This window comes from Rutidosis leptorrhynchoides, chromosome 10 (assembly GCF_046630445.1).
Source record: "Rutidosis leptorrhynchoides isolate AG116_Rl617_1_P2 chromosome 10, CSIRO_AGI_Rlap_v1, whole genome shotgun sequence".
Taxonomy (NCBI): Eukaryota; Viridiplantae; Streptophyta; class Magnoliopsida; order Asterales; family Asteraceae; genus Rutidosis; species Rutidosis leptorrhynchoides.
This window is the reverse complement of record NC_092342.1, coordinates 310,237,034-310,254,180: the sequence shown is the minus strand read 5'-3', so window position 1 is coordinate 310,254,180 and position 17,147 is coordinate 310,237,034. Positions and strand designations below refer to the sequence as shown.

Below are 17,147 nucleotides of genomic sequence, written 5' to 3'. Positions count from 1 at the left end.
TCAAGAGTAACCTTCTCGGTAGTGATAACATTCCCTTGAACATCTTCGGGGAGACCTTCAATATACCTTTCAATCCTTCTTGCTTCGGTAGGAAACATCTCGGGACACAAAGTTGAATGCTCGAGAAAACGATTGGTGTAGCTTTCAATATCAGTACCCTTCACCTTGAGTTCCCAGAACTCGGCTTCAAGTTTTTGAACTTGACTTCTCGGACAAAATTTATTAACCATCATGCTTTTGAGTTCGTCCCATGGGATTGCATTAGCATTGTCAATTACCACGGACTTAGCATAAGAGTCCACCAAATCAAAGCATTGCCAGCTAATGAGCTAGTGGCATATTTGACCCGATCGTTATCCCCGCAGTTGCAAATGTGGAAGATAGACTCTAGCTTCTCGAACCATCGAACTAGTTTGACAGCCTCTTCATTTCCCTTAAAAGCGAGAGGATAGCAGTTTGTAACGTCCTTATAAGAACAAGGTTTCGGTTGAGGATTAACATTATTAGCTTGAGCGTTGCCTTGGGCAGAAGCAAGCAACTGTTGGAATTGTTCAGTGGTCAATACGATGTTGTTAATGATAGGTGCAGCTGGACGAACCATGATGTCACTACATAGAAGTGAACATAAGTTTGGTAAGGTGACAAGTTATAAGTTTGGGCAATTATAAGTATGAATAAAATAAAGCACTGATATCACATGATATTAATAGAACACTTTATATTATTAGAATGAGGCATTTAATAAGCCTTTTTAATACACGATTCGGAAATAGAAATAGTTTAAGGCATAGCCTTTACATAGACAAGGAATTGGAAAATTAATCTAGGAAATATTAAGATTGAAGTAATCTTCATATTTCTTCTTCTCAGCCTCCACCTTCTTCATAAACTCATCAACTTTCTCATTCCTCACCTTTTGCTTCTCATAGAGATACTCGAGGTTATCATAGAGGTTAGTAACGCGACTGTTGACTGCGTTGTTATCGTACCCCTTTAGAGCAAGCTGCTTGTTGACTCGATTTCTTTCCATATCCAACCAGAAATCAACATTCTCCTTGAGATGAGAAAGTGATTGCTTTCCCCAACGGGTGTTACGTTCTTCCTCATACTTCACCAACTCTCAAGGATTGCTTTCCCCAACGGGTGTTACGTTCTTCCTCATACTTCACCAACTTTATCACTTTCTTTAACTCCTCATTCTCCTCCAAAAGTTTCTTGATCACTAGGTCCTTTTCATCCATTCGAGCTTCAATCCTTGTAACATGGCGAAGCAAACCATCGAAGTTCTTCTTGGTAATTGTTCGCAGATTCATGATTTCACACATGGCATCATGGTTATCGTAAGAGGGAGATCAAGCTCTTTTCTTAGATGGGCCATCTTTGTTAAAATCAGCAGGGCGCTTCCCCTTTTCTTCAATTCTTGGGGTTGGGTAGTAGTCTGGAAAATTAGGTAAAGTATTTGGACTATAGTTTGGTGATGGAGGACTACCAAGACCATAAGGTGGGATTTAGACTCGTCTCGAAGTTGAAGAGTGTCCAACACCTACTTCGGTGGTAGGGTTGAAGCGAGCCATTTCTTCAGAAGATTTGAAGAGAGTCATTTTATTTGGTTGATTAACACTTGAGCTTGACATCCTAACATTAGGAAAGAGACTTTGATTAGAATCTTTGAGTAAATTTTAGTAAAGCATAAGTGTTAAGATTATAAGGAAATCCTAAGTGCTTTAAGTCTAAGGCAGGAAAAGTTATAGTTTCCTAGATTGCTAAGGCACCCTAGCTAGCAAATAAGGCACACATAAAGATGCAATCTTGGTTCTCTATAACAGCCTAGTTATGCTCTGATACCAATCTATCACACCCCCAATTAGGGCCTGGGTGAATGTGACATTAATATCAAACAAACCAACATATTATAAAATACGAGAACAATACTAAATGATAAGAACAAACTTTGTTGAGTACGCAGCGGAAAATGAAATGTCGTTACAATAATGGGAATTACAATAAAGTAATTGTTTCAAATGCAAGAATAATAAATGCGATATCTCTTGATCCTAAGTCCAAGTAGCATCACATAAGCAGTAAGTAAATAAGCTTGATCAATCGGCACCTGAGACAAACATGTTAAAGTGTCAACCAAAAAGGTTGAGTGAAGTTCATAGGTTTAACAAAAAATGTTTGACCGTTGTTTTAGACCACAAGATTTAGTTTATAAATTTGATCTCGCAGGGATCAAAAAGTTATGCCAATTCGTGATATTTAGACTAAACATTCAAAGTTTTCCCCAAAGACAAGTTGTGTCTATACTTGTCGGTTTAATTTCATTATTAAGTAATACAATGACTTGGTCAAATGTATCGGGGACGTTACTCCCGATAGGCCTACCCCCAATAATTAAGCATGCATTCAACGAGCAATTAAAAATATCACTGTAGGGACTTAGTCGGACATAGCCGGGTATAGCATAGTTTAATAGTTGGTACTTGTGTCTAAATTGTAAATAGTAAAAGCAGCATGTGTCTCACCCCAAAAAGTTAAATAAGTTGTGCACAATAAAAAGTGGGGCTATGAAATTCACCTTAGTAAGTAGAGAGAGATGGTTATTCCTCGGAATAGAAAGTTTGGATGAACGAGTAGAAAGTCAACATATTGACATTTAAGAGTAGTTAAGTGTTTTGCCCAAGTTTAAGTTTAGGTATGCAATTGTTTTAAGAATAGTTAGTTTTACTAAGTTTCCATTCCTAGTAAGTTTCCACTTTTAGAAAATTTCCATTTTTAGTAAGTTTCCATTTTTAATAAGTTAGTGTCGAACACTAGTGAGTTGTCCCTAATAAGTCTACCACCTATTAAGTGTGAAGATAACTAGGTGTATAATTACTATAGTCGGGCTGATATTGTGCACCATACCCAAACATCTATTCCACCGCCGAGTCACCAGAATGACCAATTGTTACCGGTTGGCCCAGGATTTTTTGACCAAAATCTAAGTTTGGCATTCGTAATCCACAAGCGTCCCATAGTGGTACCAAGGATCACCCTAGGCCTTAAGTAACGTTGATGTTCGAGTAATCACACATTATCGTGAATGACTATGGTAACCTTGTAATATAATATAAATAATAGTATATTATATGTGTTAGTAATATTATAAGTGTATAGGTGTTAGTATTATATAATAGTATTAGGGTTTTAGTTAATTAAAGTAATATTTAATATTAGGGTTTAGTAATAAATGATTAGGGTTTAATTAATGTATTAGGGTTTTATTAAATTAGGGTTTAATAAATTAGGGTTAGGTTTAATTAGGGTTTTAATATATATATATATATATATATATATATATATATATATATATATATATATATATATATATATATATATATATATATATATATATACGATATATATACATATATATATATATATATATTATATATATATATATATATATATATAGTATTTTTATTTTATTTTATTTTTACAAATATGCATGGTGTAGCTATTTATGGTATGTATATATCTTGTTACCTTTTTTTAAACATTAATAAATCTTCTAATAATTTTGTAGGGTTTAAAGATCAAACACAAAAATTCTTTTTTTTATAACCTTAGCTATATGTATATGTGTGTGTGTGTATATGTATATATATATATATATATATATATATATATATATATACAACACGAATATGATTATGAATATGATTTAGAACATGAACATAAACATGGATTAACAAGATGAAATTTAAAAGTTTGGATCTAGGGTTTTACCTTGATGAAGATTAATGAAGATTAACAAGAAAAAGTTGATGAACACTTGAAGATGAAGATCAAACCCTTGAAAAATGAAGAACACCTTTGAAGATCTTCGAAGAACGCGAAGAACACGATGAACAACTTGAAGATCAATTGAAGATCTTGAAGATGATAATGATGAATTCGTTGGTGGTGGTGGTGATTTCAGTTTTTGGCCGAAAATTGGGAGAGGGAGAGAGAGATTTTGAGAGAGAGTTGTGATTATGATTTGGTACAAGAAAATGAGTTAGCATAGGTCTCTATTAATAGGAGTGATTAGAGAATTCTAGAATTAGGGTTTAATTAGGAATTACTTAGGGAACAAGTCAAGTAAATGAGGAGGTGATTATGGGGTGCCTTGGCCGAAAATTTAAAGGGCAAAAGGGTAATTTTACCCTTCCTAAATTCGGCTAGGGTTTGCATGGGTTGGTTTAGAACTTTTTCACTTTAGTCCTTGTACTTTAGATTAGCTTAAATAATTCCTTAATTATCCAAGTTTAATTATTTTAAGTGTACAAGTTTTAAAGTTATTTATTTGTTCACAAATATTAATAAGCTCATTATTTTTATCTTTTATTAACTTGTCGTTTATTACACAAAGTTAATTATTATGTTTTATAATTCTTAACGCTTAACAATTATTAATTAAAGTTAAATCATTAGGTTTAATTATATTGTTTGGGCATTTAATAAGGAAAAATATAGAATGGAAAAATGAGGGTCGTTATACAACGTGATTATATTACAGTAAGTCATGCTGAATTTCTAATGGAACGTGATGATGGTTCACAGATCATACCCTCATCATGAACCATGTTACATAACTCTTTCATTCTATTTAATCTCTAAACATATCAAGAAAATATTTTCTTGATATTTCTATCTTCTGTGATTCTGGTAATTTAACAAATCAAATCGTGCTATTACCTTTTCTTTCTGCTTAGAACATTAGCTATGTTCATCCGAGATTTCATACCTACGAATTCTGAACCATTATTCGCTTTACTTAAAGTCGGGAAGGAGAAACAAAAGCATGAAACTCCGAAATATAAGGGAAAATATAAAGAACAATAACAACACAGAAATTACAAACCGTGTATATCAATACGTATAGCAATATAAAGACACGGAGAATTTGGAACACTATAACCCCAAGGTAATAATGGAAGAAAATAGATTTCTCCGGTGGCAGATGAAAAAGAAGAATGAAGGATACGATAACCAGAAAAATGTCAAGGATTAGAACTGGATTGAGCATATTAAAGAATCTTTTAGAGGTACGAATTGAGAAAGAAAATATAGGAGGGTTGAAAATAATGGAACGGAAGAGATGAATTTATAGTAAAATATCAGACATAGCAATCCAGACAGATTACCACATTTAATTAAAGAGGATCTTAATTTCTTTAATCACCGAAGAATCAAATCTTATAAAGATTTCGAAGATTATCTTTAAATTCCTTGAATTCCGGAAATCAACCGTGACTACGTCAAAAGTTAAATCTTTATCTCAATCTTTTGTGACAGCTTCACTCGTATGCTTCACATAATCGAATCGTTTTATCTATATTAATCAATAATAATAAAACTCTATTTATCAACTCATATTCGTTATGAAAACATTTTTATTGTTAGCCATGACGACATCACTCAAATTTCGGGACGAAATTTCTTTAACGGGTAGGTACTGTCATGACCCAAAAAATTTCAATTAATTTTAAATCAAACTCTCGATGCAATTTAATATTTTTAACGCGATAAGAAAAGTTTGTTACGTTGAGTCTTAAAAATTTTGAACTGTTTCATATATGCATTTGATTTTCGACCGTTCTCGATGATTCACGAACAATTAATTGTAAATAGTTAAGTGTGTATATGTACATGTATATATATATATATATATATATATATATATATATATATATATATATATATATATATATATATAAATGGAAATTGGAAAAATAATTTGAAACATTATATGTTGTTGTATTTAAAGTTAATTATGTAAAATAAAATAAAAATAAGATATTATAATAATTATTATTTAAAGCATAACTATATATAAATAATGTATATAAAATAAATAAATATTAAATGATTGTAATACTCGTTGGATGTTCCGATTATTATTTAGAGAAGTTTAATTCGAACTTATGTGATTTTAAAATAAACGGTGATCCGAAAATGAGTTCTATAAATTGTAGGCTTACTAAAAATGTATTTAGGATCTAGTTATTAAATTTTAGTACTTTTTATATTCTACCCAGAATCGAGCGGGACAGTTGATGTAATTTTTATTTAGTAGTTAATAACCAAATTTTATACCATAACGACTAAAATAAATAAAGATAGTTAATATAAAAATTTGGGATTTTTCCGTATACTATTATACAACACTGATTTCCAACGGACCAAAATTTAATATTCATTATAAAACTGTCGGCAGAATAGGATATAGATATTTTCTGCTTTCATCCATGTACGTTTAAATAGAATGATTATTTTATATATGTCATTATTTTGCTTTGTATCATTAGAGTTATTGTTACCAGTCACTTTCGTTTCCCTCACATTCTTATTTAAGTTTAAGGAGTATTTATTGTGAGATACATGCACGAAGAGAGATATAAACCCACTTAACAACTTTCTTATTTCATTTCACTCACTAACAACCATCTCTCTTTCTCCCCTAATTCTACAACCGACGTGAGCATCGCAACCACCACCTTAAACAATCACCACGACCTCCTACCACCATGAACTACACCACCATCACTTTCGTTTGAATCAAACCACCAACACCACCATATGATCACTCATTTGTGCCTTCTACTTCTCTATGTATTCGACCACCACTCGATCACCATAAACCGACACCAACCATAAACCACCAACGAATGAACACCACCCTCATCATTTTTTTTTCTTCTTCTTTCTTCTTTCTTTTGTTTCTGTTTCTTCTACTTAACTTCCATTTAAAGATTACCAAAACAAACCCACTTATTATGCTTCTACCTGCCGACTACCGCTGCTAAATTATTTCTGTCTTTGTGGAAAACCGAATACCATCATCAAATCGGCTATTGTTCCTACTTGTTTATTTGACGAGCTGCTGCGTTTGGTATATTTTTTTTTTGAACCAAGCCTCACCGTTGACAACCCACCACACTACTCGTCTTTATTTTTTCTGCTACAAGTCTACAACTGATAATGCATATATCTACAGCAAATCGTTTATGTGTTCTGTTTGATTTATGATTGCCAACTTGGAGATAAAGAAATTGTTGTACGGCACAATATATTTTTTATTTTATTTTACGCATGTTGTTATTGGAAATTGGTGGCCGACCAACATGGGTCCAAGAAGAAATGTGCTAATATTCTTTGGATGATGAGTGCTTAAAAACAGGGGCATCTTCAGTGCATGTGGGAAGTGTGCAGCTGCACAGGGCCCCAAATTTTTAAGGGGCCCAAAATTTTGAAAAACCTATGTAATAATTCATTTATTCGTATATCGTAACAAAATATCTTACTTGCGGTCTATCATCAAACAAGAAAGCTCAATAGATTGACGTTTATAGGTATTAAAAACAATATAATGAGAGTATTGACTATAAAGAGTTGACCAATTACTTCTTTACAAAAAAATATTAGGATTACGATTTTATATAAACAATAGTGTAACTATAACGAGTTGACAACTATTTGAGAATAACACTTTGCAATAGTTGTTTTGAAATTTTTAATTCTATTGATTACGCTATCATAGTATTTATATATTATACGTATTGAAAATTTAACATTTATAGGTGCCCTTTTTAAGTTTCGAACAGGGCCCTGCTTAAAAATGAAACATGCAGATAAACTAAATCCTTATATTTCAAACGTCCCAAAAGAGATTATTTACTGGACATATTTTTGATGATACGAATGGTATTGATGATTCACGAATGATGATGAATAAGAACAAGAAACCGAAACCCATTTGGGTGTTGCAGTTTTTATTCGAAGACCGTAATCACGCTTGTACATATCTTTTCTTGTTCCTCCTGTTAATCGACACCCAAACAAAAAAAACAAAACCTATTTATTTCTTAGTTATTTTTGCTTGATTGATTCGGCTTCCACTCTGTTGATGTTATCCGGAACAATCACCATTCATTCTCCACTTGCTGTTACTCGATAGAATTCTTGTATGAATAAAGGACAGCAGGTACTTTCGGGTTAAAAACATTAAGCGTTTGAATAAATTCAAGAATCATTATCGCTTCAGTGGTTTGGAAGGGGTTTGTTCGACAATTGGTCCTGAGTTCGAGCCTAGCCTCCTGCAGTCTTAATTTTTTAAAATAAACAATAGCAACCTGTTATTGGACTATTCTTGGATCAGGCCTCTTGCTTGGACTGGAACTACATGTTGGGCCGAAAGCTATTATACATTGTTGGGCCGTGATCGATGCATTGTTGGGCTTGAAAAATAAATACGGGTTAATTAAATAGAAGGTGTAGTTTAAATCAGAAATGCACGATCAGAGGAATGGTTAGGGAGTTGTTTGTGAAACAAGAGGTCGTGGGTTCGAACCTAGGCTGCTGCAGTTTATTTTTTTTATCAATAAATAACTGCTCAGGTTGGACCAAGTGTGATTGAGATGTTCGGGCTTGAAACAGAAAACGGGTTAAAATAATTAGTTTGGGTATTAAATCAGGAAAGTAACAAATGGAGCATTGGTTTGATATGTTATCGGGTTCAAACCCGGACTTGGGCATTTTTTTAAGGGCTACTCCTATGAGGTAGTTATTACTAATACTCTTATTATTATTATTATTATTTCATTATTAATTTTTATCGTTATTATTATAATACTCTTATTATTATTATTATTATTTCATTATTAATTTTTATCGTTATTATTATTATTAATATTATTATTATTTATTATTGATTGTTATTAAGTAATTATTATTATTACCAATATTAGAAATAAGATTATTAGTATAATTAATATTATTATCATTATTATTATTATTAAAATATATAATATTATTACTAATATGACTATTAAAATTTCTATTAGAATCATCATTTTTATTAAAAGTACCATTATTATTTAAAATATTATTTTTATGAAAACTAACATTTTTATTTTATCATTATTATCTTTTTATTTAAAAATGATTATTATTACTAATATTACTTTTATTATTAGTATTATTATCAAAACTATTAATAGCAGTATCATTACTAAATCTAATTACTTTTAGTATTATTATTATTATCATAAAAAGATACAAATTTTTATTTACTATTATTGGTATTATTTTACCAAATAGCTATATAAGAATATATTTAAAACATATCGTATAACAACATTAATATTTTCATAATAAATACTAGTTATTTATCTAAAGTATATAAAATATATATAGTTAATATAGTTACCGATGAAACATACAAGTTACTGAAATAACAATTAATAATAATATCTAAACTTGTTCCATTACGATTATATGTGTTAATATATATATAAATGATATAGGTTCGTGAATCCGAGGCCAACCCTGCATTGTTCAGTCCTGTCGTATGCATATTTTTACTACAAAATATCGTATCGTGAGTTTGATATGATCCCTTTTACTCTTTACATTTTTGGGCTGAGAATACATGCGCTGCTTTATAACTGATTTACTACTGTTTTATTAAATGCTTTTGCAATCTATATTTTGGGACTGAGAATACATGAGATGCTTTTATAAATGTTTGACGAGATAGACACAAGCAAAACATTCCTCGAATGAATTAGTATACAGACGAGAGGTTCTGTTGATTATTATATCTGAATTAGTTGGATGTTATAATTGCCACTAATTGATGTGAATATCTTCCCCTGATTATTATAGCTTGGTAACCTAAGAATTAGGAAACGGGTATGGCCCCTAATTCATGCGAATCCTAAAGGTAGCTACCGGGTTTAACACCCCCACCCAGAATATTCACTAGACGGAAGAGCTAGAGGGCGTGGTGTTTAGTACTTCGAAGTTTATATATTGATTAAAGACTGAAAGTTCTATTTATTTTTGGGATATTTATGATGCGCATTAAATGTTAAGGTCGGTTACCAAGCAACGAAAGCATGCAAAGCAAATCGAATATTATGTATCGAGAGAATGATTTTATACATAGGTTATGTGTATGTTATTTTGTACACGAGATATGTGTACGGTTACTAAGATTTATGAAAAATGGTTTCGTACACGAGAAAGGTGTACTGTATTTAAAAGATATCGCATGCACATGATAATGCTAAAAACGAACATATATTTCATAGCATTATTCCTCAAGAAAGACAAGTTTGTAGTTGCAATTGTTCTATTTACAAGTGATATTCATTTAAATAATAAAAGGTGAAGACAAAAGACAGATTCAACGAATTAAAGACGCAAATGACCAAAAAGCTCAAAAGTAAAAAATACAATCAAAGAGGTTCCAATTATTGATAAGAAACGTCTCGAAATTACAAGAGTACAAGATTCGAAACGCAAAATACAAGATATTAATTTGTACGCAAGGACATTCAAAAATTCGGAACCGGAACCAGAGTCAACTCTCAACGCTCGACGCAACGGACTAAAAATTACAAGTCAACTATGCACATGAATATAATATAATATATAATTAATTCTTAAAATTTATATATATATATTATAATATATTTAAAAATCGTCGGCAAAAAAGGTTCCAAATTAGTGTGAGCTGGAAAAACGAACTCCGCGAGTTGCGGAGTTTACAGTGCAAAAATTACGCGAGTCGCGGAGCTTCCCTGGACTCAAATCCCTAAAAAAGGCAACGCAGTTTGATCGTTTTTATCATCCATAATCCATCCTCTCTATATCTATACGTAATATTTATATTTATAATTTATATTTTAATTTTAATTTTAATTTTAATTCTAATAATAAGGGTATGTTAGCAAATGTTGTAAGGGTGTAAGTCGAAATTCTGTCCGTGTAACGCTACGCTATTTTTAATCATTGTAAGTTATGTTCAACCTTTTTAACTTAATGTCTCGTAGCTAAGTTATTATTATGCTTATTTAATCCGAAGTAATCATGATGTTAGGCTAATTACTAAAATTGGGTAATTGGAATTTGTACCATAATTGGGGTTTGGATAAAAGAACGACACTTGTAGAAATTAGACTATGGGCTATTAATGGGTTTTATATTAACTAAACAATACCTTGTTAATTTAATATACAAACTTATAATTTGACGTATTTATATATAACCACATACGCTTGACTGGGTACGGTGGGCGGGATATCTATAAATACCAATAATTATTCATTTTACCGGATAAGGAACTGGATTAATAGTTAATAGACTTGTTGAAACAGGGGTGAATTACATTCAAGGGTAATTGGTGTAATTGTTAACAAAGTAGTAAAACCTTGGTTTACACGCAGTCGATAACCTGGTGTATTCATTAAACAAAGTATTAAAACCTTGTTACAATTCTAATCCCCAATTAGTTGGAATATTTGACTTCGGGAATAAGAATAATTTGACGAAGGCTTTCGCTCTTTATATTTATGACTGATGGACTATTATGGACAAATCCGTATGGACATATTAAATAATCCAGGACAAAGGACAATTAACCCATGGGCATAAAACTAAAATCAACACGTCAAACATCATGATTATGGAAGTTTAAATAAGCATAATTCCTTTATTTTCATATTTAATTGCACTTTTAATTATCGTACTTTTTAATTATCGCACTTTTATTTATCGAAATTTCATTATCGTTATTTATTTTACGTTTTAAATTAAGTTATATTTATTTTACATTCGGTTTTAACTGCGACTAAAGTTTTAAAATCGACAAACCGGTCATTAAACGGTAAAAACCCCCTTTTATATATTATTAATATAATATATTTTGTACAAATATAATTGTTTAAAAATATAGTGTGCAATAAGCCCGCTCCCTGTGGAACGAACCGGACTTACTAAAAACTACACTACTGTATGATTAGGTACACTGCCTATAGTGTTGTAGCAAGGTTTAGGTATATCCCATTTGTAAATAAATAATAAATATCTTGTGTAAAATTGTATCGTATTTAATAGTATTTCCTTGTAAAATTTAATAGTATTTTATACCTCTTAGCTTTAACATCAACTATTTTTGGCGCCGCTGCCGGGGAACTTAAAATCTAGCTTAAAAGCCGGAAGCGCAACGCTATATATAAAAAAAAAAAAAAATTTATTTTTAGTTTACTTTTATAAAAATACGCTTTTTGTAAAAATACATTTAAAATATTCGAAAACATAAAAAGAAAACAAAAATATAAATATTTTTAAGAATTTGTTAAATATTTAAGTTTTATAAAGTTTCTTTATTTTTATTTTATAAAAATATAAGTTTTATTTAAATATTTTGTTTTTATTTAAAACAATAAAAAAAACCGAAAAAAAAATATATATATATATAAATCTATTTTTTTAGATTGTTATTTAGAAAATTATAAAGTATTCTATTTTTATTTTTGTTTTTAAATATAAGTTTTTATTTAAATTATATAAATATTTTATATAAATATTAAAACAGAAAAATAAAAAATAAATATATATAAAAAATAAAACCGAAACCTGTCAAACGAACCCACCAAAACTGAAATTCCAAACCCCGCGACTTGCGGTGGTTGTAGCCACGAGGCACCGCGACTCGCGGAGCCGTCTGACACGGGTGACCAGAAACCCTAAAAAGCATTTATTACGGAGTAATTATTATTTATTTATTATTATTAACCCTAATTACTTAATTATTATTATAATTAGTTTTAAATTTTTAAAATAAATTGTATTTTAAATTTTAATTAGTTTAATTAGTTTATAAAATTAATAGTTTTATAAAATAAATAATATAAAAATAATATTTTTATTAAAATTGTAATTTTTGCAACTTTTAGTATATTTTTATAATTTGTTCCTTTTTATTCATTTTAGCGTAACTTTTGTACTTTTCACTCGTATTTAGTTTTAAGCTTAGTTTTTGCCATAGTTATTTTTACTTCTAGATTTTTAGGCTTTGCCGTAAAATCCCTTAAGTGCTTTTTCTTTAAACTAAGATTAAAGTGCTTTAGAATTTTGCGACGCCTTTTTAAGTTTTAGTTCCTTTTTAAGATATTGCCATTTGGGATATAGTTTTACTTGTAAGCTTTAATATTTTTAGAAGCAACTTTTAATTTTTAGTTTTTAGTGCCTTTTTAAGTTTCAACACGCTACTTTCTTATTTTTATTTTTCGACGCCTTTTACCTATGTATCAATTATCACTCCAATTAGTAATCTGAATTTGCGATTATAATTTTAAGTTAGTGATAGTAATAAGGTTGGGTTAGTCGAGTGTTTTTAAGTTCTATAAGTCACTTTTTTTTTATTTCTTATTTTTCGACGCCTTTTATTTTTCGATCTTTTCTTTTTCGACCTTTTTCGACGCGCTCTTTTTCTTTCTTATTTCTCGCTATTCTAGTTTTAGGACATAGATTTTTATTCTACTTCTTATCTAAATTTCTTAAAATTACGAAAATTTATTTTAACTGGTTAAATTGATAGACATCAAAATTTTCTGGTTCGTAGTAATAGTTGGATTTGTACGTGGACCGGGTTATTGGAGCCAAACAGTCTTCAATTATATTGAGACCAAACGAATCCTGCCCCTCTGCTGCATTTTTTGGCTATTCGAAACGTGGGCAAAATCAGAAAAGTCTATTAATTGGATAACTTATATAATTTTTCTTTCCTTTTAAAAACTAATAGGATATTCAGTGAATGCACCGAGCAAGATGTTCACCACCTTTTGTACATTCACCACCTGTAACCAGATCAAGACATCTAGCAAATATTGTCGCCGTTGATTTTTCTTTAGAATCGTCATCCAGTCAACCAAGTACTCCAATTCAAATTTCCGATAATCCATTTTTTGAACCCGACCTCACAATTGAGAATCCGGAGAATATTCAGGGACGATTCATAGATCCCGAACCATTAATTTTTCCTCCGGAACCACCAATCATTCAAACAGAGATTTTTGAGGAACGAACCATTAAATTAGAATCCTCTAGTGATTCAGATTCAACAAATTCAATTATGGAAGTAACAGAACCTTTAAGTATGGAAGACCGAATGCGAACTAAACGCACTGGCCAAGGTCACGCAATTACTCATCCAGACATTAATGCGCCAGATTATGAAATCAAAGGATAAATTCTACATATGGTGACTAATCAATGCCAATTTAGTGGTGCGCCGAAGGAAGATCCAAACGAACATCTTCGTACCTTTAATAGGATCTGCACACTATTTAAAATCCGAGAAGTGGAGGATGAACAGATATATCTCAAGTTATTTCCCTGGACTTTAAAGGGAGAAGCGAAAGATTGGTTGGAATCGTTACCTGAAGGGGCGATTGATACATGGGATGTTTTAATTGAAAATTTTCTTAAACAATTCTTTCCGGCATCTAAAGCCGTAAGACTTCAAGGAGAAATTGTTACGTTCACACAGAAACCAAATGAAACTCTATATGAGGCATGGGCAAGATTTGGAAAGTTATTAAGAGGATGTCCGCAACATGGATTAGACACTTGTCAAATAGTACAAATATTCTACCAAGGATGCGACATCACTACAAGAAAAGACATCGATATAGCAGCTGGTGGTTCTATTATGAAGAAAACAGAAACTGATGCTTACAAAATTATTGATAACACTGCTTCCCACTCACATGAGTGGCATCAAGAAAAAGATATCGTTAGATCATCTAAAGCAGCTAGAGCCGATTCTAGCCATGACTTAGATTCCATTTCAGCAAAGATAGATGCTGTGGAGAGACGAATGGAAAAGATGACTAAGGATATACACTCAATACGAATTAGTTGTGAGCAATGTGGAGGACCACATTTGATAAAAGATTGTCTCAGTATTGAACTAACAATGGAACAAAGAGAGAATATTTCATACATAAACCAAAGGCCTGGAAATAATTATCAGAATAATTATCAACTGCCAAGACCGATTTATAATCAAAATCAGAATTATAACCGAAATATTCCATACAACAACCAACAAGGTCCTAGCAATCAACAAGTATCCAATAATACTTACAACCAGCAAAGACCTAATTTTCAAAACAAACCACCACAAACCGATGATAAAAAGCCAAATTTAGAAGATATGATGACAAAGCTAGTTGAAACTCAAACGCAGTTTTTCACATCTCAGAAACAAACTAATGAACAAAATGCTCAAGCATTTAGAAATCAACAAGCTTCTATTCAAAATTTGGAGCAAGAAGTAAGTAACCTAGTAAGGTTAATAGGTGAAAGAAAATCGGGAGGTTTACCTAGTGATACAAATGCTAACCCCCGGAATGAAACAGCTAAAGCCATTACCACAAGAAGTGGTACAACACTTAAACCACCTGAAATACCTGTAACTTCTGATAAAGCTATTCCTACTCCACAAGAACCACAACCTGAACAAGATAAGGAAACAGAACCGGTAGTTGAAAAGGTTAATGAAGATAACACAGTTAAGGCTAAACCTTATGTTAAACCATATCAACCACCACTTCCTTACCTGAGTAAAATGAAAAAAGAGAAACTTGAATTCGAGCAATCCAAATTCTTGGATATGTTTAAACAAATAAATGTAAATCTTCCTTTCATTGATGTAATTTTAAGAATGCCTAGATATGCTAAATTCTTGAAAGATCTAATATCAAATAGAAAGAAAATGGAAGAACTCTCGGCTGTTACTATGAATGCTAATTGTTCAGCAGTGCTGTTGAATAAGATACCAAAAAAACTATCTGATCCAGGAAGTTTCACAATTCCATGTTTTCTGGGTAGTCTTAATTCAATAGAGGCATTAGCAGACTTAAGTGCTAGTATAAATTTAATGCCGTATTCACTATACACTAAACTAGACCTTGGAGAATTGAAACCAACAAGAATAAGTATACAACTAGCCGATAGATCAATAAAATATCCTAGAGGGATAATGGAGAACATGCTAGTTAAAGTTGGTACTTTAGTATTTCCAGTAGATTTTGTTGTTCTGGACATGGAAGAAGATTCTCAAATTCCTCTCATATTAGGAAGACCATTCTTAAACACGGCTAAAGCAATGATAGACGTGTTTGGTAAGAAATTGACCCTAAGTATAGAGGACGAGAGTGTTACCTTTTCAGTTGAAAGAGCAATGCAACAACTGCAATCTGCAGATGATACATGTTATTATATTCAAACTATAGATTCACATGCAGAATTATTAGAAGAATTTCTAGAATTACAAGGAATGGGAGAATGTTCTTTAGGAGAAGGAACTAAACCAATTGATGAAGCTGAAATGTTAGCTACACTAATAGCTAATGGATATGAACCAACAACAGAAGAAATTCAAATGCTAAAAGAAGAAGACAGATATCGATATAAATTATCGATAGAAGAACCTCCGACATTAGAGTTAAAGCCACTTCCAAACCATTTGGAATACACTTATTTACATGGTGAATCTGAATTACCTGTAATAATATCGTCTTCTCTTACTGAAAATGAGAAATCACAACTCATTTCTGTGTTGAAAGCTCATAAATCAGCCATTGCATGGAAGATTCATGATATTAAAGGAATAAGTCCTTCGTATTGCACACATAAAATCCTTATGGAAGAAGGTCATAAAACGTATGTGCAACGCCAACGAAGACTAAATCCTAATATGCAAAATGTAGTTAAAAAAGAAATTATTAAACTGCTTGATGCAGGTTTAATTTATCCAATTTCTGATAGTTCATGGGTAAGCCCAGTTCAATGCGTGCCTAAGAAGGGTGGCATGACTGTCATCACAAATGAGAAAAATGAGCTTATTCCTACTAGGACTGTAACAGGATGGCGTGTATGTATTGATTATAGAAAATTAAATGATGCTACCAGAAAAGATCACTTTCCCTTACCGTTCATTGATCAAATATTGGAAAGATTAGCCGGAAATAGTTACTATTGTTTTCTTGATGGATTTTCCGGATATTTTCAAATTCCAATAGCACCCGATGACCAAGAGAAAACCACATTCACGTGCCCTTATGGTACTTTTGCTTACAAACGCATGCCATTTGGACTTTGCAACACCCCGCAACCTTTCAAAGGTGCATGATGGCGATTTTTCACGACATGATAGAAGAATGCATGGAAGTTTTCATGGATGACTTTTCAGTCTTCGGTGATACATTTGAATCATGTCTAGTTAATCTAGAACGAATGCTTATTAGATGTGAACAATCAAATCT

The 17,147-nt window shown here is 31.5% G+C and overlaps 1 non-coding gene across 1 annotated transcript; it reads right to left on the bottom strand.

Annotated features, from left to right (window-relative positions):
* Nucleotides 1–14,332: 14,332 nt before the first annotated feature.
* LOC139874102 (small nucleolar RNA R71) lies at nt 14,333–14,439 on the bottom strand. Its single transcript, XR_011767807.1, has one exon. It is a non-coding gene; the product is annotated as a small nucleolar RNA R71 (small nucleolar RNA).
* Nucleotides 14,440–17,147: the final 2,708 nt, after the last annotated feature.